The 26,954-nt window shown below is 26.3% G+C and overlaps 1 long non-coding RNA gene across 1 annotated transcript in view; it reads left to right on the top strand.

The window, feature by feature from the left end:
• Window positions 1–1,538: 1,538 nt before the first annotated feature.
• Window positions 1,539–26,954, top strand: part of LOC132916921 (uncharacterized) — a 55,073-nt gene continuing 29,657 nt past the window's right edge. The window contains exons 1-2 of the long non-coding RNA XR_009660224.1: window positions 1,539–1,589; window positions 20,508–20,549. This is a non-coding gene — a long non-coding RNA (uncharacterized LOC132916921). The remainder of the gene's footprint in view (window positions 1,590–20,507; window positions 20,550–26,954) is intronic.

The raw sequence follows: 26,954 nt of genomic DNA, 5'->3' as shown, positions 1-26,954 counted from the left end.
ATTTATATGAAATTAACTTAAAGATATAAGTGCATTTATGTGTATATAATTGGATATTATCATATCATATAAGTGTATCATACATAGTACATACCTGTAGTGTTGAGTGTCATAAGATAATGGGAGCTTTATAATTTGTTGTTAAATTTTTGTTTAAAAATCTATAGGTTTTTTACTAATTTTAACTGATATTTTGATTTTAATTTGGAATCGGTGCTTAAAATGCATTATTTTAAAATTCACAAATTTTAATGTTCTATCATTATTTTATTTAAAAAAAAATAGTACTTAGAGAATAATAAAACTGATATCTATTTATATCTCACATTCCTAATAAGTTAATAGGTATTATTACTATTTATATAAATATTATTTTTAGTCTCAAACAATTATTATTAATGAACTACCTATTTAAATACATAGAATAAATTAGTATTATTAATATATACTTTATTTAGTATTAGAAATTTATTTTTTGTGTTATAATACATTTTTTTTCCGAATAAAAAGTTTGAAAATATTGTACAACTAAAAATTATCGAAAATACATATTCACAATTTTTTTTATAAGTGTTTGACATCCAAATTGACAAAATTTGTCTAAATCGTGAAAATGCTCAAATTATTTTAAAGTATTAGTTTTGGTTTTTGTGGATAAATTAAATTTAAACAGTTGTACTCCGGTACTCGTATACTAATATTAATATAAACATATTATAAAATACCTTTAGTATTAAAGACTGACATAGCTTCTTCATTTCGTTGAATTCAAAATGAATACATTCATTACAGTGACCTTTTAAATGACAAGATAAACTCAAATCCAGAGCGACTTCATTAGTTTTGTTAAGTATTTCTTTTATAATTCCTATACATTTTTAAAAACTGTGTTGTACGTTATTAAACATAGAAATATATTATGAACAATAAAATAGTTAGTACCTAAACATTAAAAAAAAATTAAGTTAAATGTACTCCTAACAATGTCAATATGACATATTAAGAATGAATTTATGGGATGTTGAAAAGCGACAAGTATTTTTGTATAGAGAATGAAATATCATTGTCGAGAGCGACGTGACTTGGAACCGTTTTGTACCAGACACGTATTATTATACTCAATAAGTGTTAACGGAGTCTCTCTTTTATATCTAATTTATTACACTGAAACTATATTATGTACCTATACCGATATATTATAAATATAATATATAGGTTTAGAGATAAGACTTTAAATATAAACAATAATAATGTTATATACCAACTTCATAGAATTATCGGAATAATTTAATTCGAAAAGTTGTACGTACATTAATAAAATGTAGGTACTTATCATCTGGTAATAATTTAAAAACAAACACTTATAAATATCTTGTTATTTCTTCATATTATTTGTATCTATGTCGTTACAAAAAAAAATACTAAGATTATGTAAAAATAATTTTGGACACGTAGTTCATAAAATGATTTATCATATAATTAATTTGAGATAAAACTATTGAAATAAAAATTATTATAATATGTATTATTTTTGTTACAGTTGTCAAGTTATCAAATCATGAAAATAAACAAAACAAATTGATATTTGAGTAAGTACCTACTGCATAACTATATAATTATAATATCATTATGATAGAAAAAAATGTTTAAATAAAACGACCGTCAATAGAAAAAAAATATCGATATCCATTCTATCATATCCTTGATTATTATTAACTCTTGTGTGCAACCCTCGTTTGGACGATAACGTAGTGTACTATGCGTTTAACGAACTGGAAAACCGTGCCACCATAACCACCATTGGTGTACTGAAGTAATTCTAGTGGTATAGGTTTTAGACCTGTATGCGACGTATATTTATTATCATCCTATACCATACTGTACAATAACATGGACTCTACTGTTTTGATAAAACACACACGCGCGCGCACGCACACACACACACACACACACACACACACACACTCACTCACTTACACACTTACACACTGAACACCTTATACCTAACCGATGTTATTATTGAAATTTCTGCATTCGGGTCTCATATAACCATGGACGACTAGTCCTTTACCGTTTTGGTGGGATAAATAGACCCATCAAGTAAGCAATGGGATTATTTTGTGGTAGTCTTATCGTGTCACGGGAAATTAACCCAGTGGAGAGATATGTGTTTAATAGATCAAAGTTATTCCGTAGAAAAGAACCACTAATAATAATTTATAAATTATAAGAAAGATTTTGAGATTTTGTTTTTTTGGTACTTTAGTATCATTTTACCACATGATATCTAAATAAATATTATTGTTTGTAATACATTTTTTTACTAACCACAAATAACTTCAAGTTTAATTTTTAGAAATTGGAAAGAAATAAAATCTGAAATATAATATAATATGATACAATCTATATTTTAAGTTAAGTAATCATTAGTTACTTAAATAATCTCTTTTAATAGTTTTAAGCAAATTAAATGTTCGTATTTTTATTGTTCAGTCTTAAAAAAATAGTACATGCAATAAACTGCAATTTAAATGTGTTGTGTTAAAGCAGTTAAATGTGTAACTTCTGACAAAGATTTTGGTGTTTATAAAATTATTTGGCTGTAGGGTTTGATAAAATTTACGTACTCTAGTGTAAAGTTTAAACCCGTACAACTTGATAAATAATTTATTGATATTCTTTGATAGTCTGAACTCTGAAATAGTTTATGTAACATTTTCTTAAAATTCTATTATTTTTTCTTAAGAAAAATTGTTTTTATGAATGTATATTTTTTAATAATATTTGTAATAAAACTTGGGTGGTGAAGGAATTCAACATTATAATTTCACACATTCTTAAGATAAGAAAATATTTTTATGTTCATAAGGCTATAGTTAAATAATAATAGTAATAAAACATGATACATTTATAATTTATCAAACTGTAGTATTAATTATTATCTGTATCTGTATCTATAATCTATCTATAAATAGTCAAATACACGTAATTATATATAAATATTGTGATAAATAGTACTCGTCCTAAATAGAAGTGCATTAAAGATGTATAGCTTTATCGTTTAGTGTAAGCAAATTAGACCCAAAGCATTTAAATCTCTCGCTCTCCTTTTGAATCCAGTGTAAACTGTCTCCGAGGTGATTTTACAAATTTCCAGGTTAAATACATCACCGGATAATTCTGTATTTTTTTTTTCTGCGTCGTCTTAGTACCTACAATAGTCTGTCGAATACAAAACTTTTCTAGTGAGGAAAATATAGGGAGAGAAAAAGAGTCGAGAAGTAGTATGGGCGGAATAGAAAGACGGCGAGATGAAAAAGTTTTTACCGGATAAAGTTTCACACTGGCCAATAACCAATAGTGGAAAACGTTTTAAAGAATTTACAAGTTGTACACGCGCCCGGGATTGATTTATAGCAGGCGCATACTGATCATTATTCCATCTTGTTTCTCTCGTTTCCCTCGAACATTCGGTGCACTGATAGATTCGTTTTTGGACTACTTAAGAAGCGAACACTTATCGAACTTCTTTCATACGCGTCACCACATATCCTACTTTATTTCAGACGATGGCCTGTTAACATATACGCATTGAACAACTTTGTCCAGTAAACTTTTTGCTCCAATAACTGGAATGTTTAACAGCCGGTATAGGACGCCATATGTTGAAAACAATATTGAAAGAATATAATAATATAATGAAAAATGGTAATGGTGGCAAGTTTAAAATCAAAATGAATACACGGCAACACTATGTTCTATGTATCACATCCTGCACACTATACTGTATTGTAATAATATTTTAATGTATAGATAAAAAGTTTTTAAAGATAAAACCATGTGTACATATTTATTAACTTACTTTAACAATTATATATATATATCCTGGATTGAATTGTTCATGATATCAATCTGTTCTTTCAAACGCCACTAACTGACGATATTTAAAATTCATGATTTCTTTGTAAATATAATAAGTTTTGTATACGTATTGTTATAATATTTTTTTACTTTGTACCTTACGATATTTGTATTTTATTAAATACAAATTACTTTACACTTCAATTTCTTACCAAAATGGAAGACATGATATATACAAATTCTTTAATTATATAACCAAGAAACTGTTTCATTCAAATAATTGAAATAAACTGGAAAAAATACTCAACAAAAAAGTGTGTATGGCAGGTATAATTCTATCGTCTTTTGAATTTGAAGCCAATTAAAAATAACTGGAAAGGACGAGTTCGTTTAACATTATTGATATGGAGTTTGAAATGGAGGGTGCATACCGGTGTTAAAATTAAACGTACCACGGAACAATTTAAATTTAACCGTTTTTGACAAAAGGTCTAGGGATTTTTTTCTGGAGCTTTAAAATGGAAGCATATAAAATATAATATAAGCGAAAGGAGGAATGGAATAAAATGGAAATAAAATAAATTAGAATCTTTTGTCATTTTCCCCTTTAAATTGTTATTTTTAGAAATAAAAAATAATGCTTCCTTTGATGTATTTAAACCAATAAAAATTTAAGATTTTTTCATATTCGTTGGAAAAAATATTTATACATATTATTTAATATTATAATATGTTATTATACATAGTATTCACAATGATGACATGTATCTGCGCTTTTTAGTTGTTGCGTTTGCCGTTTATACATTTGTAGTAGTTAGTTTTAAATATTGTAATCGAAAATAAATTTATTTTTCGCGTTCTTTAGTTTCTTCGTTTTAGTTTGTTTTATAGATAAGTGTTTTATTGTATCTTCTTAAGTTCTTAAATATGTTTTAGATTTAATCATAACCTACTTGATATTGTACCATATACCGTATGTTTATTAAATTTAATTTGCCTTATATACTATTTTCGAAATTTCTCAACAAAATATATTTATAATATTTTCTTAAATTATTTTTTTTAAATTTTTATCTTTTTACTTAAACAATAATTTATTTTTATTTTATTGAAATTTTCTGTAGATAAAATGATTAAACTCTTCCCCATTGTATAGTAAAAATTATTAGAATCAGCGTTTAGATGAATTAGTATATAAATTAATACAATTAATTTAAAAGATTTATTGATTAAACTTTAAAATTTGGGGAATATAAAATTGAGTCAATATTTTTTGTAGTAATAGCATGATGACCGTTATTTACTTGTATGAAAATAATAGTTTTTATTTAGATTGAAATAAAATATACTATGACTAAACGTGTTTAATTTAATTTATATTATATTTTCATTTATTAAACAAATAATTTATTCTGGGTCTAATTCATCTATAGTCTACTTGCGACGCGTTCTTCTAATTTAGTATGTAAAGTGTTAACCTGAAATTGTCTCCCTTTTTATTAAATTACAACTGTTCGTTTTATTAGTACTATGTAATACTAAGTTGATTAATTATAAGAGACTACATGCTACATTAGAAATGCTGGTTATATTCGAATTACATTTATGAACTTGTTAATGTGACTTATTTCAAGTCGAATTTGTCATAGTATATATGTACATGCGCTTAAGAAACTTATTAATTTTATAAAACTATAATAATATACTTAATATATTTAATTTGTTTTGTTTATTATTATTATTATAACAGTACACAATTTTGGATGCTCTTATAATGTTGAACTATAATTGAACTATAAGTAGGGAAGGGGAATCCGACAGGTCTAAGCAATAGATTGTTTTGGATTATCTGATTATCAACATTCAATTGTTAACTAAATATTTTAAAAATAAAGTATTTTTAAATCAATACTGTATGATTTTATTGAGAAATTATGAGCATGTTTAAATTATTTTTATAATTTAATCGGCTGAATAAATCTATTTATAAAAGTAACTTTTGTACCACATATATATTATGTAGGAGTCCAGTAGCGATTTGTCAAAAATACAAAGTCTATTACTATTGTTCAAGCACTTACGACTGAGTAGGATCTTTAAAGTTCATTGTAAAATAAATCGGAAAACGTCTCACATGAATCGAAGGGTTTGTCGGGTTGATAAATAATGGACTTCCCTGCCAGTAGTGGGGAAGAAAAAAATCTACAGAAAATAAAATGAAGAAAGTGAAGAAAAGAAGGATGTAGGATATAGTACTTGGCTATACTGACGTTAATATATTCGGAAATGGTCAACTAATATAAATGTCTGGCATTTCTGTGCGTGCTCTAAACGACCGTTGAGTGAATATAGTGAATATGCATATAATACTAATATATATATATATCTTGTAGAAATAACACCTCTGCGATCCAATCATTATTAATATTCGGTAGATGATGATGCAGTTTGGTATATTTTTGCGTGCTAATATTTGGAATTTCAATATTAGAAAAAGGATGGAAATGGAATAGAAGAAAATAATTTAATATACTCGTATTTTGATATTGTAGTCAGAATTGAAAATAAATAGATTGCATTAAGTTGAAATGGCTCGTCGTGTTACGGCTGTCAATAAAAATGTTTAAAAATATATATTTTGATTTGTGTATGGTTTTGATGTATAATAAATAATAATTACGTTTCTCTGAAGGAAACGTATCGAACGATTCATAATAATAAAAATAAAACTCAACGTGAAAGTAAGAGCAATGCAAAAAAAAATCGTTACAGTCATTGCACAGAAGACCTATTCAAAAGTCCATTGGGATTTTTATTTTCTCTGAAATTGAAATCAGCAAGTTTTGTACTTTTATGTACATTTTTACCAACCACAAAAGTTACTTTCATGTATCGAGTTTAACTAACCAACAGTAGAACGACCCTCGAAGTTATTGGATAGATGCGTCAATTCATCTCATAAATTATCAACAGCAAATATTTGTGAGTACATTATGCTTGTGAAAGCAATAATAATGACATTCAGTAGCATCTAAATTTACCTATATTTCATAAATTTACGTTAAGCCGTTTCTTAGTATTTGTATAATAGTTATTAGTTTATTCATATAACAAGTTATTAATACGTATCGTAATTCGAGTTTTATTTTTATGGAGAATACATTAAATTATAGTAGAAAACAGTTGATTTAAAAAATAGCCAAAGCCTGAATATCAGATTTAGTTAAAAAACGAATTTAGCTTTATAATGAAATATTTATTTAAGACCATTGATTTTATCAATCTAATATTGACTTAGTACTACCATTGACTAAATATACAATATTGTATAATTATCAAATACTATTGTACTACCTACATAACTAGTTGAGTGGTACAGTAAATATTAATAATTAATAAAAATTTCGAATTTTATTGAATTATACAATTATAATAAAATAAAAAAAAAAAAGAAAACGAAAACAATAATAAGGTATCCTGCAGTATTTAAAGATCTTGATAATAAATACTCACCAGTTAGTAGTTACCATACTTTTTATTGTAATATAATATATACTATTAAGTATTTTACAACAATTATGTTATTTACTTTCGATTTACAGCCTATCTTAAAAAGTGTAAAATGTAATAAATATTTTATCTTCGTGATTATAAAATTATCACTTTGTTTGTTTTTTTAAAAAAAATATCGATTAACTACACTAATAAATTATCCATGTAGGCATTCATAATCGTTAGTAAACATATTTTTTTATTTTGTATACCCACTCAATCTCAATTTTAATGAAACGTCATTCATCGATAATTAATTTAAAAAATAAATATTATTTATTTTTAAATCTTAATGGAAAAATAAGTTCATTTCTTATGCTTTAAAAATATACCATGGAATATTAATAAAAAATATTCATTGAGTTTTTGACACTTGGGTTAATTAAATAACAAAATAATCCAGATATAGATAAAAAAGATACCATTTTACTTGTAATAGTATATACATTTTTCTGCGTATCGCGTTACTTGAATTTTGTTTTCAATCATCTCAACTGTCAGTGTAACACATTCGTATACAAATGAATAATGATTCATGTTTATTCACAAAAGTGATCTTTAAACAAATACACATTTTCAAAAATGAATAGGAGTCTGATTATTCTAATAATTGATTAGTAAAATACAATCATCGTAATGGACTGTATAGGTCGAGATACTTAAGCGTTAATATTATAAAATATTAAAATATATGTAAAGTGAATAGAATAAAGAGGTTTTAATGAGTAAAAAAATGGTAGAACCATTGTGTGAAAATAATTCATAAATTATTTATAATATTATTATATTTATTGAATGGTTTGTATTTATATGACATTTTTGTTTTTAAATGGATGCAGGCAAATAACAGGTTTTAGAAACCTGAACAGTATTTTGGTTTTTATTTTTAAGTACTTATAATAATATTGATAATTACATAATATATTGTGTGAATAATAATCACGAACGCGTTTTTAAAATGTTATGATATCAATAAGTACGTACAATTATAGACGGGTTGAAATATTCTAATGTGACTTTTTATTTACGATTATGGTGTCATAGTTGATCAATTCATTATATTATAGAATTTAATATTATTTGTATCAGAGCACAGATATATTTAGGGGAATAGAAACTCTAGTAGATAAAATGGCAAAAGAAATAACAAACAGGTAATAAGTAATAACCTAGTCATAAATTGGCTAAAATCATAAAAAAATAAAATAGTATAGTGCATAGATAATTAACTGTAATATCATATAGAATACATAGTCAAAACCAAAATTATAATAATTATTATTACCTAGCCACTATCTTAATATACTTTAAGTACTGATATTTATAACTATTATAATTTTAAATAAAACATGGTAACATATAAGTAAGCATTTGCCAGTCAAGTCTATGCTTATATTAAATAAATAAATGTATACATAGTGATTAGATATAAATTCATTTCAGAACACTTATGTTTTTGAAAATATTTCTTTTATATAATTTTAAGTCGATAGATAAAATTATTTTTGGAAAAGGTTTCTTAAGTTTTCTACTATTTTAAAACATACATTTTTAGTTTCATATGCCAAAGTAAAATATTAGGAGTATTTTAATCTATACAAAGTTGTTATGATGGTCCTGCTGTATTATAGTAGCTATAGGTGTCGAGTGGGTTACGTAACGGATGTGTTAAGTTTTAATTCAGGGAAATACTATTGTACATGAAAAATTATTTTGAGTGAAAAAGGTCAGTCTGTATCATTTACTATATTTCATGATATTATGTTTGGTTGAGATGTTGATTTTATTTTGATGCAAAACATAGAATTTGTTATAAATTTAATATGTGATAACTATAATAGTATATTATAGCTATTAATTTTTGATTCAATATTGCTTTACCGGTTCATGATAATAATATGATATAAATAAGTAATAGTTTAAAATTAATTTAGAAATTTTGAGAATATTGTTGAATGTTCATAGACATTTTAGAAGTTATAATTCCTTACAAATAATATTCTTATTTAATAAATAAAAAAAATAACAAGCACAGTTATTCTTCGTTTAAATATGTAATTTCATCAAAATCTGAACTTCTAATGTATGTATATAATATATATATATATAATGATGCTAATAAATATTTTAGACATTTTTGTTTAAATATTAAATTCGTATGAAAAACCTTGTATTACATTTTTAAGTATTAGTTAAAATAATTAAATATTTTATAAATTGTCAACTACTAAATAAATTGCAAATTTTCGTACTTTTGACGATTTAGTAAAAATTTGAACTTCAAATAAGCGGTGCCTACGTTTTATTAAATATTTTTAAATATAGGTATAATAATTATCTGTACAACTTAAAATTATGTAAAAAAACATTATCAATAATGTTTATAGTTTTTGAAATAATGTGTGTGTTATTTCGCTATATGAATCACATGTATATACATATATATTATTTGATGAAAAAACTATAGATATACTTTTAGCTTTGAAACCGGTATTATTTGTTTTTATTTTTTGTTCTTCGATTTCCGATATAATTTTCAACAAAGTTTCTTTACAGTATATCCATGAAGTGATAATCAAACAAAGTAAATGCTGGTATTTTTTTGTAATACGAATAGCAATTGCACGTAAAGCGGATGATGGAATTCTTATTTATTGCATTAGGTGTTAATAATAAAAGAACAAGCGAATCGTGCCTGTTTTATTAGATCACAGAAAAAAAACTGCAGCTGCGTTGGTCAATAATTTCCTTTGATATCTGAAAAGAAATTTGATTATTAAATGGTACGATGTAAAGAATTATTGAGTTCAGTCGATTCCGTTGAACGTATACCACCTGTGTACAGGTAAATAATAAATAAAGCGATGAAGTGTATAGTATATATGTTTTCTAGGGAGGAAAAGGCTGTCGGCAGGGAGTGTAACAAATTGGATTACGTCTAGTAGACGACGCGTGAGAGTCGAATGGTATAGTAATTTTGCAGTATTGCTGTATACAATGTTTGTAGTCTAGAGATAATAAAAAGTAAACGCCATTTCATAATTGTCAAACATGCTTAGGATGCACGTGGTTTCGGTGCGGCCAACGCGCGTGATTTAAAAAGAAAATTTAGACGGCAATAAAACAATGATAAAACTGTATGTACCACGTGAGTCTCGTGAATAATGCTCGTTCAACGACGATGTTTGCTGCTTGTAAGAAGGCGCCGCTTTATAATAATATGAGTAGCAAGGAAAAAAATATATTTCAAATCCCTATTATACATAGTTTATAGCCTTATATAGGTATATAAGATATTATATAATATTTATAGTATAGCTGCTATCATATTTATGGAGTAAAGACGGGTAAAAAAACCACTAGATACTATTCACCTATAAAAAATGAATAAAATACGTGCGTACGATAAACACCTAATATTTACGTTCCAAGCACGAATGCTATTAAAGACATGTAATCGTATAATATAGCGAAATCTTCTATACCACACTCTCGTATACACCTAATACAGCGACAGTGTTCGGGACATACATGAAATCAATGGATTTTCCACTTCTTTTTAACATCCCACGTCTATATACATATTGTGACGATTATCAGGCCAGTGGTGGAAAATGATTTAAAGTAATACACATTCAATTGTAATCGCTTTAAAAATGTCAGAAGACAAAAGTGCCAAAAAAAAATTGTGTGTATAATAATTTATTGTGATCATAATGTATGCAAATTATTATTGTGGAAAATCACTATACTTTTACAGGATAATTATTTTAACACTAAATAACCTTTGGTAGTCGATGATTTTATGCGTTTTTAGTATACATATATCATTTTTATTGTTATTGGTTTTGAAGTTTTTCTATTTAAAATGTTGACTGTCGCTATATACTTTTAACTTCATATTGAACTATAGTGTTGTAAATTGTTATTATATACATAATTGTATATAATATATTATTGTACTATATTAACGGATATTTTACCATCGAATGCTATGTTAGTGTAATTATCACACATCAATTATAATTACTTATTGTATTTTATTATAAAAGTTCTAAGTAGTAATTAATATTTCTATTATGTATATATTCCAAATCATAATAATTATATTATGTTTCCGAGGATTGTGATGTTCAAAAATCGAACTGCGAACCAGTAGTTACGATAAGTTAAATGTTTTATCACATATTTAATGCAGTTATAATAAATTATGATTCGATCTTAGATTTTTTGATTCTTTTATTTGTATTATAGTTTTTAAGAAAGGACAATGTTAATAATATCATTTATTGTTGAAAATAATGTGTAATGACTACTTAACATCATAAAATATTCTGTGAAACAAAAAAAAAAAATAAAAAAAAATACGAGACGACGATTAAAAATTGTTGTAATTTATAAGGCGTGTTAAATATTTTCTCCAATCGAGACTGGGATAAAAGATACGACTATTTTTCACTTTTATCTATAATACAGTTCATACTTGGCTTTTTCTACCGTGGTACACAAACCGTCTGATGCACATACCTGCTTAAACCAACGTGACGTGTTTCGTAATGTGCATAATATTAAACTAGCTACAGTCAGACGCGAAGAGTGACGACGCGGCATTTGTTCGCGGTTATCATAAAATCTCAGAGCGCGTTGCCAGTCGCGCGTGCATTTATACGAGTATTTTATCAATGTATATTTGTTAGCGTTAAAGTATGAAATTGTATTATTTTATGAAAAATCTAGTTACTTAATACACTATCCGTTTAATTTATAATTGAGCTAGATGTTTTATAAATTCACCGTGATTTCTCGTTTAATTCACTTAATTGTATAAATTGGAAGTAATTATGATAAAATTAAACTTCTGTAGCATGTGATTAGTTGATGTAATTCATACGTTATCGATAACAGGTATGACAATTAAATTGATTATTTTCTTTACTTATATCAATATAATCAGATAGTACTTCAATAACAATCGATGTACGTATAATATAATATTAAAATAAAGTATGGTTGAACTCTATTCGTGACATTTGCATTGGCGTTCAATATGCAATATGTAATTATTATATTTTTTTAAGAATAATATATTTTGTAATTCTAAATGTTATAACAGTCTATATTTTAATAATAAAAAGTAGGCATGCCATTATTACACATTTAAAATTTAGGTAGTTAATAAATTAACTTAATTTTTAAAATATTATAAAAAAATTATATCCTATAGAAATTGTTGTAAGTATTTTTATTTTGCTTATATTTTCATGTATTCGTATAGAAATAAATTGTCAAATTGTATATGCATTTTTTTGTTCAGATTTTAATTTCGTCCTAAATTTACGTGAAAACTATTTCAAGTATAAAATATGTTATTCCTGAATGTGATTAATATTAATTGTTTATATTAAAATGTTTATAAACTTTTTCTTTTGCGACTATTTATAACGTTATTTATACTTTGACTATTCTCAATCGGGTATCGTATAAAACAACAACTACAATAATTCCTAGTATTGATTTGATCTTAATGTAAATAAATAAAACTAATAAGCAATTCGGTGAATTATAAAACAACGGTAACATATTCATCGAATACCAATAATATTCTGTCAGTATGAAATCCGCTTAATAACAATTTCGAGAACGATGCGACGGTGGCGTAAAGCGAAAACCATCTGCCGTGGTGAAAGGGTGGCGTCAATAATATAATAATATACTCAATACTAATACCTATGGGCTATATATGTATTTTACGCACGTGTCTGAGTGGGGTCCCGCTTAGTCAGGTTGCGTCGCGACATACGAACGTAGTTCGATGTACTTGTTATAGTTGTTAGAGTACAATAATTATTATTCAACCGCACGGAACACATTCAAACGTAGATGTAATAATATCATGTATGAAATTATGATAAAGAGCATAAAATATAATATATCTAGTTATAAAGTTGACAGTTGTTATAAATTCGTCGTAGTACTTTTCTTTATTTTTTCTTCGATATATTATAATGCTCAAAATAGATCAAAGTACTTTTCACGAGTATTATAAATTGTACAGGTAATATAAAAATTTGAGAAATAATTATGTGTTTTTAAATTTCGTGCCGAATTATTACTCGTATTATTTACACCCGTCGTTACTCTACACATTGGTTATTTTTGTATTTTTTTCAGATACATCTTGAATTTAAGTTTACTCTACCAAATTATTATTTTTATTTTTATTTTTTTAGTTAATTCTATATATTAAAAACATAAGCTTTGATTCCAGAAATATATACACATTTTATGGATAAATATATTTTTATTTAAATTAAACTTTAAAATACACCTATTTATGAACTATACCCTATTGTTGGTAAAATACCAATCGCATTTAATAATATGTTATATTATATTATAATCATGTAAACATAAAAATATATAATGTACTGTGATTTCTTTAATACATAAACGTTTAATATTATAATTTATTTTTTGTATATAAAAATTGAAAATAATCATTTTTTGTAATTATAACCTTAACCTATATAATAATATATACGATAACATACTGTAACATACGATCGACTTAATTGTGATTCTCAACTTAATAGTTTATACCTTGTTTCGTCATGCACTGGTATTTACTACGAGTCAATTTGTGTAATTGAATCATTAAGTTGATTAAACATTTAATCATAGACAAAAGTACCTACTTGTTTTTCATAATATCGAAAATCGATTCCACTTGTTTCCCTTTTCCAATTAGTTTGAGCGATTTAGCCTGTAACCCTATGACTTGTATGTGTCAACGCATAAATAACGTATCGTGTTGTTGAGTCAGTTTTGATGTTCAAAATTGGTTATTTGATAATAAACGTATACTCACACTTCGTGCAAACGTGTGCAAATGTTTGAAGTACCAAAGAAGACAATTTATTGACCTAACACGTGCACGAGGTAATTTCGAGGAACGTTAAAACGTATAAATAAGTCACCGGCAAGATGAATGAATAAATGATCCCGCCAGTTTAATAAAAACATAAAACAAATATTTAATCGCTTATCTTTAGCATCCCGTAAATTACATATATTCGATATTTTCTATAGAAATAAAACAATGAATAATGTGTTAGTTCTACGACACATTTTATGCCAAAATTATTAACCCCCCCCCAAGATATAAAAATGTGTTATTTTAGATTCCTAAATAATATATTGTAGTATAACAGTAGTAATAACTAATAAAACAATTAATACCTACTTACGATAATAAAATTAACTTTTTTCAGTGTTCTCATTTTTTGGTCTGGCTTCGGTCTCGTAACACGCAGTGCGAGCTTTGGACTTGTCGATACCTTTAACTTTTACGTTGGGTATTAGGTTTTTTTTCACAGAGTAATAATTTTCTTAAGTGGACACGAGAAAAAGGGGAAAAATATAAATTACAAGGAACGCATAAAAAGGAAAACGTAAAAGGATTTACAATATATAAGAAAATACTATTTTCTTTTGTGTTGAAATATTTTGACCATCTAAAACAATGTTTTGGTAAATATAAATTGCTTTTTTTTCAAAATATATAACAACAGATTTATTTTAAAATATTAGCTAATTATTAATATGGTTGTTCACAATAACCAAGTATTAGATAAAGTAACATCTTAAAATATTTTTATATACCTATTTGGAGTAAGCTATTAAAAGATCATCACACATAAGAAAATTAAGTTCACCAAAATAATAATAATAACTTTTTTTTAATTTGATATTGAATACAAATATATTACTAAATTAGGTAACACAGTATATACATTAATCTGTATATTAAACGATTGCATGTTTTGTTTATATGTTAATGTAACTCATGCTAAACTATTTGATTAACTATACGGATAAAATCATAAATAATTGTGTTAATTAATGAAGATACAATTTTTTTAATTGTATTTATAAAATCTTAAATCAGTATATTATTTATCACACCAAATGACAGTAAAATAAATATTCAGTAATTTAAATTTTAAAATTAAGTTGCTACATACTATAGTTGTGGACAAATTGCTTAAGGCATGATAATAAAAATAACGATTGCGGATACTAGTCCGTTTATTGACTTTATCAACATACTAATTTCGGAAATTAAGTTAATGATAACCATGTAAATTGTTAAAGTGATCCATACAAATTGTTAAAAATGCTTGTGTCTTATTAAAAGTCTATATTAATATTAATTTATTAATTTCATCACTTTAAATTTGAGACATATAGTTATTGATAAATGCATCTTTTTCATAAGTTTTTATTTGCTCACTTAAAATTTCGTTTAATTAAGGGTTTCAAGTAATTGGTATATGTTAAGATGATTGTGATTAAATATATCATAAAGTTTAGAGAAAAATCTTTTGTAAACATTTGTATTTGGTGAAATTGAAGTTGGAATTTACCTCGAATATCTTGAAGAAACGTTAAAAAATATTTGTTTGTACAAGTATAATTTATAAACACATAATCTGTAAAATATTGTAACACACGCTTACCTTGCTGCTTGGAGGTTATATTATCTGTAAATCAGTCATATACTTTTGATCGATGACAAAAATAGCAACCAAATATATTTATAAGTAGTTTTCTTTTTCACCTCAAATACAAAATACTTTAGAAAATCCTAGTGGCTGATTTTTTTTTTTTAATGAAGACTGGCCGAGATGGAAACTAACTAAGAGGTATTTTATTTATTGGCCATATATAGATTTTTACAGTTCATTTTACATATATCTACAAAACAGATATGTAACAAAATAAACGATTAAAGAATTAATGTTTTCATTAAATTGATTTTAAATAATTTGTTATCGACCGTCTAATAGTATTGTTTTAATCATAATTCTTCTGATAAATAAACATTTTTGTATTGTTTCAAAAAAATTAATAATAATGTCAATCGTCGATACAAACACAAATCGTCTAACGTCTGTAATTAAAATCAGTACCCGCAACTGTTATATATAAAATAATGATTGGAAAATTGTTAGCAATTTATTCGTATTTTAATTCCTGTTTAAATTGCGTCCACAACTCGCATGGTTTTATATTATTCTGTCTATAACCAGGAAGATCCAAATCAAATTTAGTCCGTATTTAATTACACAGAATAAAGATAGATAGATAAGTTATATTATAACGAACGCAGTGTTTTAATTTGAAAACGAACTCTGATTCAATCGGTTGGACCAAAAACTTTTTTTCTAGGTTTAGCATATTGTAATCTTATGTATACTGAAATACTATGAATTATATAGTGCAATACTATTGGTATTTGTTGATGACATTGTTTATACAAAATGAGATACGCGGTGGAAGAGAGAGAAAGAGAGATAAGATATCACAAACAAAAGCTTCTTTGATTCTATTTGTTTAAAGTTGCAGTACATCAGTATTCATCAAAATGTAATCCTTTTACTAAGATTTGAAAATTTAGATTCGACCTTTACATAATGTCACTACCTTCTATACTCTTGCCATAAAATACCTAAGGAACATTAACAATTTCTGTTATTGTTAGAGCTATTGTGTTGTGTCGAAATTGTACACACATAACAGACATAATACTATTTAGTTACATTGATGTTTTTGTTCGTTACATTTTAGGAAGTTACTACAGGAGATAATTATTATTATTACCAGTGACTTAACGATGACTATCCCAAATTAAATCAATGATGGTTTCCTCAATAATATTTCGTCGAATGACTTTAATTAAATAATAATATAATTCAATTCACTTGCTGCTTAGATTTTTGTGCATTTTAGTCACCAGTTTCAATTGCGGTAAATAATTCGTTGCATTAATATTATTTACCTATCTCTTCACAATGTAGTTAAATTATAATGGTTATTGGCTAATAAGATATTAAGGTTTAGTACAATTGTATAGCGTATAGGTATTTATTATATTATAATATTATGTAGTCAGTAGACACTTATAAAATAAATAACTTAACTCGGTTTGTGGGTACATTGTATATTAAATTTATAAATTATAATCATATTCGTACATTTAAAATGTATTTAGGTAATTAAGAATAATTTTGTTTTATTTAAAATCGTTATCAAAATATTGATTGTTTTCTTTAATAATCCATTACATAGTTTTCCATGTCTTGTATACAATTTTATAACTGAAATTTTTACTACCAAATAATTAAAATTTGTTTTGTAAATGTTTTTCTTTCATCGACGTATTTTTTTTAATGCTACAAACACATATAACCTTACAATATACACATACATACTAATTACGGTAACTGGACTAACACTGGTTTGTATGATTAGTTACAAAAACATTATACCCACATTTAAAGTACGAAATTTCGCTTTTTTCTTTGATCGTGTTGAATTCAAATGTTTAATGCATTCGATAGGGTCTAAAAATGTTTAATGAAGACCAATATGACGTACATAGAAGCCTAGTTATGTAATAATATAATGTTGTCGGAGGCTGATGAAACAGTGTGGAGGGAAAACGTTGGTATATTATTGTATGCTTATAATCGCAATAACTAAACATTGGAAGTAATAATTATTGTTTATAAGTCCGGAAGGAAATATTAAATGCTCCTCTGTTTTAAAGGAGATGGCTCTTCGATAAAGGGTGCAGAGGCCTTGGTGCTGAAGCAAATATTTATTTAAGTACGAAACTTTACCAATAAACAAACTTTTTTTACGCGGGGAGACTTTGTCGTAACTAGTTATTATTTTTCATCTTAGCCTCTATTTCGATATATATATATAATATTTACTGTAATACACTTTTAATAAAAACAATTATTAAATATTGTCGTTCAAAATAATACACACATATTCAATAAGTAAATTGAATTTCTAGTGCCCTAAAATAATATCATAATCCAATATATATAATATATGAAAAGTGGAATATTTTATTGATTTACTAATGTGTGAAAATCATAAGTATGAGATTGTAATATTATATAATATTTTATTACTATCTATAAAAATATAATTTTTTTAATTACTGTGTATAAAATGTATATTTCTAACTAAAAAAATGAAAATATCAATCTACGATATTGGCTAGTGTGATATTATTTTGTTTGTTTTTTTAATATTTATAATTTGCTAAATTGATAAAATATGTATTTGGTTTATTTTTTAAATGTTAAAACAATATAAAAAAATCATTTAATACACAGACCCATGCTCGCACACATTAATTGTTATGTAGAGCGTTGTGAGAGTTAGTTTTTCAAAAACTTATCCTGGGTAGATTTTTATTATTATATTTTTAATGTAATTTCCGAAAACGTGACCTGAATTATACTGATGTTTGATGCAGTGCAGCGCGTAGTTCTGATTGTTTCGATTACCCCTGTCTTCTTATTTTATTGCTTTTTCGAGGATATTAATCTAAACACCGCACATCGGTGACGTGTCGGTCTTATCGATTTCTATGGATTTTCAAAAAGCTAAAAAAAAAAACAACTGACTCTTATACCTATGTATAACAATGTATAAAACAAAATAACATTTCCCTAATATACGTTCGCAATATCTCGGAAAACTTTTGACCCGTTTAAGCGTTGACGGGGACGTGTATAATATATTGGCCAAGTTTTTCAGGACTCGTTCTCTCGCGCGACGTCACCTGGTGCTCGGACATAACTCACCGTATACAGACGGCTGCCTAGCCGTGTTAGGTTGTATTCATCTATAAAAATTTTCCTCCCATCCGTTTTTGCAATGTTTTTCACGCACCCCTTATACGTACGCATGGCATTGATGGAACTCTATCCGGGTCACTAACGTCGTGTGCCATCGATCCCCGCAACGAAGTGTTATAAAATAAAACTAATAAAACGGAAATCGAGACGTACGGCCGGTCACTTTTCCGTGTACGCGAATCCCCGAGCAATCGTTTCCCGACGCGGTCGTGACAAATTGTCCAATCGAATTTGTCAGGCGTAGATGAAAGATATATAATTTTGTATATTATTATTCGTTCGTCTACGTCATATATCCAATATTCATTAATTCTACGTTCCAAATGGTATAAGAAATCTTATATGCTCTCAAAAACCAATTAGTATCGCATTTAAAAAGTAATAAGGATTTTAAATTACTCATTTACAAATATACATTATTATTATTACTTTTAAATTGTACATTGAAATAATCATTTTTTTTTATCGTTGCCTTATTATTACCTTTTTCATAAACGGTTTTATTTTTGATTTGATTGCATTCCTTTTCTATGTTCTGACTTTTTTCCACTATATATATTATATATTTTATGCATATATACCTCTGTATATATATATATATTAATTTTTCAGCTTCAATATAATTATTACATCATAAGTCTTCTTTTTATACTTTTCACTCTCTCTAAAAAAAGAAATAAGTTACATCGATATATACATAATTATAGTAGCTTTTAATGAACGTAATTGAAACTTTTTTTTAGAGATTTTTTTTGTATGTATAACGGAACAATTGGTGGAAATAAGTTTTTTTTATGGCACTTTAAGACAAAGCATCACCAGATAATTTTGATGGTTTTTGCGTTGGCAACCGTGTTATTAATCAAAATTATATGGCACTTCCTGCTACAGTCTTTCTCCGTTGAAGCTTACCTAAAATGATCCATCAATATTCTAATGATTTCGTCGTGTTACTTTGGAATAAAAAAATTAAAATATATTATCTACTTCAAACTATTCAATAGCATATGACAATTTTGTGTTTAAAAGTTTTTCGAAGTATTTCTTTTATAAATTGGAAAAAAAAATAATGTCATGATCCTCAAAGTTTTTGATGTATTATACACTCGTCTTTTTTATTTTTATCCAAGTATAATAATAGGTACCTACTATAATACACGTAACGCCATTAATCTAAAGTAAAATCTATGCAATTTTGAGATTTAAACCGAACAAAATGCAAATTTGATAAAAAAAAAAAAAAAACGAAAATTATTCAGCACCTATACAACTATTATTTTATTATAATTACCTTTCCAAATATTGTATGTCATCATAATATTGATTTACTATGATTATTATTTGTTTTAAATAAATTTTTATTATTTACAGATGTTTTGTTGTCGAATAATTTAACTTCAGACATCTGTAACCGTAAGTAACGTTAAATTATCATAACGATATGTATGTAGTTATTACCTATTACTTTATTATAGTTATAAGTTTTTACAATTTTCGAAGGTTAATAACGATGTTAGGTAATATAAAAATAATAATACAATTTTTTTTCGTAATATTCAATCATTCATAATAACTCGGTTTTATATTTAAAAATAACTGGTTATATCCTAATAATTTTCTTGATAAAATTATTTTTTTTTTGTTCAAACAAAAATTTATAATATTATAATAAAACTGAAGCATCACAAAAAAAATTGTTTTGTTAAGAAATTTAAAAAAATTATATTTTTGGTTTTATATTGGTATCACCCACGTGCGTATTTTCATTTTGTGGTAAGACTTAACTCGATTAATCCTTATAACATTATATCGCGATTTCATCGACTGAACGGTCCGGGCGTTGACGTCTCGTGATTAATTGATCTCGTGCGTGTATTATATAATATAATATATATCTACCTGTTTCCGTCTTAGGATTTACGTACCAGTATATTTTCTCGGTGCCGTCGCGTAGGTATATAAGCCGTTAACTAGCTGCTGAGCAGGCACCAGCAGACCGTCATATTATAAGTAATTGGTCCAATCGGATTATTACTATCAGGTTCAAAATATAGGTTACAATTTTTGCGCAATAGGATTTTTTAGCCGATTGATCTAAACATACTATTTGGCTTCCCGTTCATTATATCTATTGGTTATGATGCACCTATCGAGACGGCGGCGTCGGTGTCAGTGACGGTGGTTTTTTTTTGTTTTACATTTTTTAACGCGTCTTTTTTTCTTTTTTCCTTTTCTCTCTATATCTCTTTTCCTACTACTCTTCCCAAATACCGAAAAGCGTTTAATCCTTAGTACGAGCAAAATAAACCCACTTGCCGACGCACGTTTCACGCTGCACTGCTACAAAGTCTCTGGCGCGCGCATAACATATATACGACACGCATACACGTTATTATTATATTATACACATACAACACGAGTACGTAAACGACTCTTCTATTTACGTAAAACCTCCGGTAATATTGTGTCTGGGATCTGTGTAGGTAAACATTCATATTCACACGTGATTTTACAGCAGGGCTCGGGATTATATTGCCGACGGGCACGGGGAGGTGCCCCGCATCAAGCGCGCCAAGATTAAGCACACTGTACACGCGTATTAGCATAAAACGACCATTAAAATACGCGAAAACGCTGCCAACAGCGCGTAACCCGCTCGTGGTATACACATACGACGGATATATGCAGGCGGGAACTACTGGGCTCTTTCTCTCTCGTCTCCGCGTATAAGCCTGACGAATACAATTTAAAAAAAGGGAAAAAACCGTGCCCGCATATTTTAGTCCAAAGAGTGAATCGACGGTGGGTGTATTATAATATAGGTTCGTAAATTTAAAAAATATATTTATGTATAAACCTACATTAAAATATTATAAGCTGTAGTTTTCTCATTATTTTTTTGTCATCGATTAACAGTAGTTTAACGCAATATATAACATATATATATATAGGTAATATCGCAACCGTTTATTGGTTTTAAGTACAGTCAGCGGCGAAGATATGCATTTTTCCATTTGTATTTACGTATGTGTTAATGTTTTTTTTCAACGACTAAATTACATTTTATTCAATGTCATTGAAATAAATTGTACAGTTTTTTTTTCGATTAAAATGCATACATCATATTTAAGCAAAATATTATATGAAATAAAAAAGTCATAATATAATGAACTTTCGATTGTAACAAAATTATAATTATCTAATTTGACAACCGTGATCAGAATTAATATAATATTGAAAAAAATCGTCAGAATGACAATATTTTATGCTGATTTTGTAAATGTACGCCAGGTTTAATAAAATAAATTGCTTATTTTAATAAATCTAATTTAAATAGATAATACGATATCCCGTAATAGATTAATAACAATCAAGAAAAAATAAAGTCGTAATATTCGTAGACTCTGATTATAATATTATTTCACGTGTCTTGCCATTTTTATTTATGTAAATGAGAAAATCCCTACCATTTGTTTTTGTGCACGCGAATAGTATATATATATATTATTTATTCATAGATACATTTGACACAAATTGGATTTGTTTCTTTATAAGATAGCATAAAAAACCAATTCTTTATCTTTATATATATGTACCACATGCGATTGGCATCAATGAACAGTATTTTATAAAACTCAGCCATGCTATATTTTATCCCGAATCGTGTCTAAAATTTTTTATTACACCTACATATATATATATATAAAGAAAAACTAAGTCCCCTCTGAAAAGTAAAGTTTTATCAGCCACCAAAAAACATCCAAAGATACGGTAGAATATGATACAATTATAATAATATAATATATTAATACGTAAACTACGTATTTTGAATTTGTTTTTATTTTTAATATATTATAATAACGTGACAACTAAAATCGAAAATCATATTAATAATTGTAAGAAATAAATGAAAAAAATATATGAATTTCAATATTAAATGGCTTACCGTTGCCATGTGGATGGTGTTTTTCCGATAACTAAAATTATAATAGGTAGATACGTGTAAAGTTTAATAAAAAGTCAGTAATACGAAAAATCCATTACAGAACTCAGTTTTTGTATTACAATATTCTTTTGTCAGAATTTATTTCCGGAAGTTTTTTTTACACAAATAATTTGTATCGTAATTTATTATTTTAAAAATCTATAGTATAAAATATAAATTCAAAACGGCTTTGTCTGTTTATCACGTGCGGCAAATTAAAATTGAACTTACGTATTTATTTTAATATTACTAAGCATATAGTATGTTTGTTTAAATAAGTAACAATTTATTGAAATATCATGTTATATTGATCATACAAATGTTTAAAAACTAGTTTTAAAAATGTTAAGGTTTTTCTTTATTTACTTTTTTTTGTAATATTACAAAATCATTATACTGTCACGTACTATTTGCGAAGGTGAATTTCGAAGTTTGTCCTACGATTTTCGTAATAAGACACTAGAACTTGTACTGCACTCATTTCCCTTTTCGTGTAGTGTTTCATGCCGTCAGTGTATAATATTAATAATAATAATATAGTACACGATACGATCGATAAATATTTTTCGTGAAAATAACGTCGCTACGGCCGGTTGCGTCTCGATGAAACGTGTGCAAAAATGGGCACAATAATCTTTCGGACGCCAAGCAAAATATGTGATTGATTACGCGCCAAACCCGACGAAAGGAATTAACCATAATCCATAGTGTTTGTCGCAGAACGGCGGAATAGGGGAACGGTGAAACCTTCTTGTTTGGGGTGCGATTCATTGTGTCCTGGGAGGCTGTTACCGTAGTATTACTGCTACCGTTGTGACTCAATAACGCTGATGAAATTGTGCCGAAAACTTTTTCTAAAAGTAGTATACTTCAGCTTTAGACAAAGCGACTGTAAATCCACAGTAAGGGATATTATACCAAAGTTATCATTAACAAGAAATAATATATAATTATATTGCAAACAATTTTTATTTTTTTCTCACAATAAAATAATTCATTCAATATTCGAGGCAAGTACAATCGTATTGTAATTTATAGTCTTTTACCAATACTCGTATAATTCATTTTAAGCGAAATTACTTAAAACATTCTTAAATGTTTCTAACTTACATGTGGTTGTAGGTAAATATGGTTTTCTGATAAAATGTAGTACTTTAACATAAAACTAAAAGTAATTTCAGTAATGTATGTCATCGTTGATATATTGCACGTCACAAAAAATGTTGACATATTTTATTCGATTAATTACGTAGTATTAAAGAAACTCAACCAACATTCGATCCGTAACTTTATATATTGCTTTATAGTATATACTATAAAAAAAAACAATTTAAATTTAATTAAATTAAAATTCATCAACATTTTTATGAATATGGTAGTAAGATTTTATCAATTAGATATCAACCATCAAATTAAAAATAAATAAAATATTTTTAATAATAAACAGATTAATATTATACACTAATATTTACCTTTAAAATTATTATTGAAACGACTAATTATCGGTAAAAATTGTTATGTAGTTATCAGAAACACTTAAAATATTTTTTCGTACAAATAATAAATAAATCATAAATAATATATTTATTGTAATAATGTTAAGTGTACCAAAATTGTCTATTTAATACGCCGTGTGTATTATTACTGAAATGTGTTTTATATATTATAATATATAATTATATAAAAAAAAACAATCTTAATAATATGAAGTAATGAAAATATGAACCAAATTATACAAATACCGATAAAAAAAAGGGCAAAAGTTGCGTTTGAAGTGTGCACCAGATATCTATCTAAATCTTTGTAGGTCATGAAATTAATCGTTTTATTATATATTGGATTTATAGTATTTTATCATTGATTTTTAATATACTTATTTAAAAATTAGGTTACATGAGGATTTGGTAAACATTATTTACGAAATTAAAATTATACTATGGCTTCAAAATAAATCAACAGAGTTAAGATGATTAAATTATTATTTTCGAAATAATTTTTACAATTCAAAACCAATATGCAAATGCTATAAAATCGAAATACATTTTTCAACGACTTTCTTAGGAAATTATTATCACCTGAATGATACTCGTTTGGAACCAAATATTATTGTAATCCTATATAAACGTTTATCAAAACTGTGACGACGATTTTTACTTTTAGGAAACTTGATTTAGTGTCCACAACCCACCAAAAAAGCTATAAGTCATACTAGTCATAGTCTGAGAGTATCGTGTTGTATTGTCCAATATATAAGCCCTAAATCTTGTTCTTGTCCAGTTTCATCCTGTGATATTCTGTAAATGCATTACATATAATAGTTCGTCCAATTCAACTGTATATATTGGATTGCGGGTGTTCTATTGACAGACACTATAAGAAACTAAAAAATAAAAAATGTACGGTAGAGCTAATACAAAATGTATTAAATTTCATTCGTTCTATGTAAGATTATTTCGGCAAGTATGAATTTCGTTTGATCTCGATGCGTACATATGCTTGTACATTTTTAACAAATAATATATTTTATTGTGTACCTAAAAGTTATATAATTTTGAAAATAATTTTACGTGGTGTTATTTTTAACCAAACGTCTGTTGTTGCTGTATAGGTACGTAGTACGGAATTGGAGTAAATTATTCATATCTAACTTCACTATCAACCGCTTTTCATATAATAATAATTTTGTGTGTATGACATACTTTATTTAATTATATATATGATAATACATTATAATACTCTGAATGCGTATCGGAGGTGATTTTTATCACCAAATCTTCTCGGTAGATTAGACGCGTACGAATAAATGGCCTATGATGCGTGTGACTTTCGTTCAACCATAAATAAAATATTATTATAATAGAATATAATATACAATTTACATTTAAATTTCAATATTTGACGCACACAGAATATGTCATTCGAAGTGATAATAATAATAGTAATAATAGCAAAGTCCTACTTATGTACGGCTACGTATTTATTTACAATTATGGTTATCTACAAATCACGTGACCATAGTAATATAATTTAATTATGTATTTACTTCAATCCAATTTGGAATTTGTAAGTTTATTTGAAGATTATATTATTTTAAAATACATAGATTGTGTACCATTAAAGATGTGTTTTTATAAAAAAAAAACTATGATATGTGAAGAATTTTATTTTTTCAATTGGAAAAGATAATTTTTCATTAGATTAACTAAAATATTAAACTTTATGAACAATTAATAATATTTTCATTGATCAATGGTCAAAATGGCTCAAAATAAGTAGTGGGTGGGGTTAAAATTTCAATAATTATTATGAAATTACTTGATAAGTATACTATTTTATAATATAATATATTAATTCGTTTTATGAATTTAAATACACTATAATATTATATAAACAATTTAGCTAAGTTTGAAATCAAGTAAAGGAAAAGAATAAATATGTATATTATATATAAAAAAAAAATTAAAAATAGTTATTTTGATCTTGCATTTTTTTTTAAACGACCATGATTAAAAAAAACGATTCCGTAAATAATAGTTAGAGGTAGTTTCGTTAAAAAATTGGTAAATATATTTTTAAACTCTTAACAAATTATTAATTTTTATAATGTCGATTTCTTAAAAAAAATACTACAATTATATTCTAATAATTAGAAATATATATATACTTTAGATATTATACAAATTTGATCTACATTTTTTATCCAAAACCACCCCCATATTTTTAAAATTAGTAATTTTATCATGTACAACTAAATCTACAACACATTATGATAAACTTAATATATTCATCGCTCCACTTAAAATTTAAAAAAAAAATGTACTATTTGCCAATAA

The sequence above is a fragment of the Rhopalosiphum padi genome, chromosome 1 (assembly GCF_020882245.1).
Source record: "Rhopalosiphum padi isolate XX-2018 chromosome 1, ASM2088224v1, whole genome shotgun sequence".
In the NCBI taxonomy this organism is placed as follows: Eukaryota; Metazoa; Arthropoda; class Insecta; order Hemiptera; family Aphididae; genus Rhopalosiphum; species Rhopalosiphum padi.
The sequence above is the reverse complement of the archived record's forward strand: the minus strand, read 5'-3'. Positions and strand labels throughout refer to the sequence as shown.